Here is a 4,816-nt window from a genome sequence, read left to right as displayed (position 1 = left end):
ACTTCCCCATCTGTGGGCCTCATCATATCTGAATAAAAACAAAATTCCAAATACATTTTAACAATAATAATTGACTCTTCTTATGCTTAAAAACTAAACTTTGTGCTCACACATACAATTTGATATACTAGTAAATGCCTAAAGAAAGTGGAACCCTGTCTCCTAATGTTGGATCGGCTATAGGTAAGTGATTACAGACTATATATAATCAGTGTTTGGAGCCTAATTTTGAAGCCTGACAATACACCTTTGAGTTTGCCTCACCAAAAAGCTAGAATATTTTATGCATGAATTTGCTTCATGGTTATGCCAGCATCTCTCTACACAGTGAGCTCTCTGTCACCTCTTTCTTCCAAGTCCCTGCTGCTGTCACTGGCAGATTCATCTCTATTTAGCTCCACCTTCCCTCATCTCAGAGCCTCTCCTCACCACCCTAACCCAACACCAGGGTACCCTCTATGAGTCCATCTGTGATTACTTTCCTGAGGCAGGAGTGGGTCAGGTGGTGCATTTGTTGAGGTAAAACTGACCCTTAAGTGTGCAATAAATAGGCTTGCTATGTAAACTGGGCAGAGTCAGAAATGACCCAAATTATTCCAGAAATCTCTAAATTAACAAACTACACATCTTCTGTACTGAGTCTGCCCAACAGATCTCTCGGGAGTGAGTAAAACTGAAAAATCATTTCACATTCTAAATTGATGTTTTTGTATGTAAATGGAGCATGAGTGGGTGGTTTAGAGAGAGAGCTGTGTGTCAGATGAATCTCAATGTGAGAAACATGGATGGTTGCCTCCCCTATGCACCCCACCTGGGGTTATCAGAATTTAGAGATAGAAAAACAGCTATTCCTAAATTGAACTAACTCTCTCTCTCTCTCTCAGCAAAAACTTTTGAGATCTCACTTCTGTGGCATGTGCATTTGTTTGGCTCAAATAAACTAAAAACAAAACAAAATCCTAGGCACATGTCTTTTACAATGTAGAGTGCCAAATTTCAGCATTAATTATTTTGTAAGATATGTTTATATTAAAAGGTTAATCTCACTAATGATTTCCTCTTAAGATGATCACAAAATGCCAAGATCCTTTTAAATCATCCCTCTAACATGACAATTGCTCTTTTCAATGTAGGGCTGCCAAGTGTCAGGAAGCCCATCGCCTGTCAGGTTATGCTTAGGAAAGGCTGTTCCAGATGCCTCCTGGAGCCTCGTCCTGCACTTGCTCTGCTTTTGATTGGTCATTGGCAATCTGCTTAGAGAGATGCCAAACTCCTAGAAGGAAAGAAGTTGATAGGACAGCTTGGCAGGCAAGGTGACTTCTCCATTGTCTCTTCGTCATTGGAATCATCCTTGGCCTCTGGGAAATAGATTTGAGCATGTCTACTTTCCATTTTGATTAGATGGTTTTGATTGAGCTAATTTTATTAAAATTTGACATAACTGACCAGCCTGTTTGGATAAGTTAACAGATGCTTTTGAAATTACAGGAATTTCCATAAAAAGTACTCAAAGCCTGGAGTTTAGTAAGTACTCAGTTAGCATCCCCTATAATCATTGCATGCTGGCTACTATGGATTGCAACTCTGTACCTGGATTTCTCAAGATGTTTTCCAAACTTAACTGAAATGTCTACCTTATTTTAAATATACTGGATTCTGAGACATCTGAAGTGACCTCATCAGTCAACCACTGTTTCCTGAATGGCCTCCATATACAAAGGAGGATAGTTTGACATAACAGAAAATATATCAAAGAAAAACATAGCATCTATTATCAAAACACACACAAGTCATTGCCACATAAAACTCCAGTACCCCCATGTCTTACATGCCCAGTGAGAGGAGGATGTGGAACTTGGAATGCGATAGTTTGCCTGCAGAAAGTTCTAGTCTATCTGCTGGTATTTAGTCACACACATACACACACTCACACATATACAATATGCTTTTCCTTACTGACAAACTGGTATACTTATCTTACCTAATAAAAGAGTAATATGCAAATGAAACAGCACTCCGCTACACCCACCAGATAATCAGAGCAAGTATGCAAATAAACCCAACCAAGATGGCTACAGCCACAGAGAGCAGGAGGGAGGCTTGGGTTTCCCAGACAGTAGAAGAAGCCAAGCTTTCTGCCTGCCCTTGCTGGCCTAAGCCTCCAGTCAAAGTAAAAAGTTTCAATTATAGAAAGCAAACAAATCCAAACAGAAATGGTGGAAGCCAGGAAGCTGGAAAGAGTGGGAGGCTAGGGTTTCCCCTGCGATGAAAGAAACAAAGCTTTCCGCACACCCAGGCCAGCAGGCCTCCACTCAGGCTACAAAGTTTCAATGATAGAAGATACATAAATTCCAACAGAAATGGCTGACCGCCATGGAGAGAGCAGGAGGCTTGGCTCCACTCCAAAGTTTCAATTATAGAAGGTAAATAAATTCCATATACCAGGGCCTCTGCTTGGGTCGCTGAGTGGTGTGGCCGGCCTGCAAACCACCACAGTCCCCTCACTCAGGCTACCTCACACCCCAAGGGAACCTCCACCCTGATCTGGGACACCCTTCAGGGCAAACCAGCAGGCCACAACCCATATACCAGGCCCCTATCCTATCTAATAAAAGAGTAATATGCGCCAAGACCGGTTTGGCTCAATGGATAGAGCGTCAGCTTGGGGACTGAAGGGTTCTGGGTTTGATTTCGGTCAAGGGCATGTACCTTGGTTGCGGGCATATCCCCAGTAGGGGAAGTGCAAGAGGCAGCTGATCGATGACTCTCTCTCATCGATGTTTCTAACTCTCTATCTCTCTCCCTTCCTCTCTGTACAAAATCAATAAAATATATTAAAAAAAAAAAAGAGTAATATGCAGATTGACATCACCCCAATACACTAGATGGCTGCCCCTATGGGTCAAAGATCCTGGCCCTATGTGGATACAAGATGGCCACCACAAGATGGCCAGCAGGGGAGGGCAGTTGCAAGGCACCAGGCCAGCAAGGGAGAGCAATTGAGACAGACCAGGCCTGCAGGGGAGGGCAGTTAGGGGTGACCAGGCCTGCAGAGGAGGAAAGTTGAGGGCAAACAGACTGTTAGGAGAACAGTTTTACGTCAATCAGGCTGGCATGGGAGTGGTTAGGGGCAATCAGGAAGGCAGGCAGGCAAGCAGTTGGGAGCCAGCAGTCCTGGATTGTAAAAGGAATGTCTGGTAACCGGTGGGATTAGGCCTAAACAGGCAGTCAGACATCCCTCGAGGGTTCCCAGATTGCAGAGTGTGCAGGCTGGGCTGAAGGACATACCCCCGCCCCCAAGCATGACTTTGGTGCACCGGGCCTCTAGTTTTCATCATAAGATTTAAAAGATCATAACTGTTTGAAATTACAGTGACCTGAATTCAAATTCTGTTTCTGTTCTTTCTTCCTTTATATACAAAATATAAGGAATAACTTTCTTAAGTGAGTATGTTATAGAAATATAGTGAAATTTAAAAGCCTAGCATAAGATGATGCACAGACTATGTGCCTAATAATTATCATATTCTTCTTACTTATTCCTCTTTCTTTTTTATTTCAAGAAAAGCTATTTTAAATATAATATTATATGCAATAAAAATTAATATTTCTAGAAAATAAGATTTTAAATATAATCATATTAACAAAACTGTACTAATTAGTATAATATTACAAAAGTTGTAGGAAATATTAAAAACTTACAAATAACAGGATTACTTCTATTATATTCTGAAATATTTCTTTTCTCTGGCTCTAGTTTGGTTCATCAGTTTATGTTGTTCGATCCACAAATGAGTCAGAACCTGTGATATTTACCTTATTCTGGCTTATTTCCCTTAGCAAAATGCTCTCAAGTTCCTTCCATTCTGTTGCAAATGGTAAGAGTTCCTTCTTTTTTACCCAATGTAGTGTTCTAGTGTGTAGATGTACCAAAGCTTTTTAATCCACTCATATGCTAATGGGCACTTAGGCTGTTTCTAAATCTTAGCTATGATAAATTGTAATGCTATGAACATAGGAGTGCATATATCCTTCCTGATTAGTGTTTCTGATTTGTTGGGATATAATCCTAAAAGTGGAATTACAGGGTCAAATGGGAGTTCCATTTTTAATTTTTTGAGGAAACTCCATGCTATTTTCTACAGTGGCTACATCAGTCTGCATTCCCACCAGCAGTGCATTAGGGTTCCTTTTTTTCCACATTCTCATTGTCATTTTTTCCTCTTTCATAAGGAATTCATTGCCTTTGCTGTTTAACAATTTAAATTTTTAAATATTTGTCAGTAGGCTTTAGGTAAAATTCAATGCTAAATTATAGTAATTATATTAACTTTGCTGTGGGCTATACTTCTCCATGCTTCTTTACCAGAAATTTTAAACTGGGATCCATAAATGGATTTTTAGAACTTCATAAAACCCCTAGAGTGTTTTTATTTTTGTATTGTGTTTATGTGCATAATTCTAGAGAGAGGTTCTATTGCCATCATCAAAGGTATTAATGTCCCAAAAATGTATAAGAGTAAAATGTTCAAAATAATTGTTGCTTTCCAATTTTCAACATTATTTCATGTAGTTATTTCAAGCTTTTTTCATATCAGCTTTAGAATTTATTCAGTGCATGTATTAATAATTAAATTATTAATCATCAATCACATAAATGTTATCTCCATTCTTGTTCAATCAACTTCCCCTCTCTACTTACAAAGATCAGGTTAATGAGAAACATATCCAGAATGGTTTTCCATGGCCTCTGCTTCTGCTACATTAAGTTATAATCATCTATTACTTGGATATTGCTTCTACTAACAAATTTCTT

The sequence above is a fragment of the Pipistrellus kuhlii genome, unplaced genomic scaffold (genome assembly GCF_014108245.1).
Source record: "Pipistrellus kuhlii isolate mPipKuh1 unplaced genomic scaffold, mPipKuh1.p scaffold_m20_p_9, whole genome shotgun sequence".
Classification (NCBI taxonomy): Eukaryota; Metazoa; Chordata; class Mammalia; order Chiroptera; family Vespertilionidae; genus Pipistrellus; species Pipistrellus kuhlii.
The sequence above is the reverse complement of the archived record's forward strand: the minus strand, read 5'-3'. Positions refer to the sequence as shown.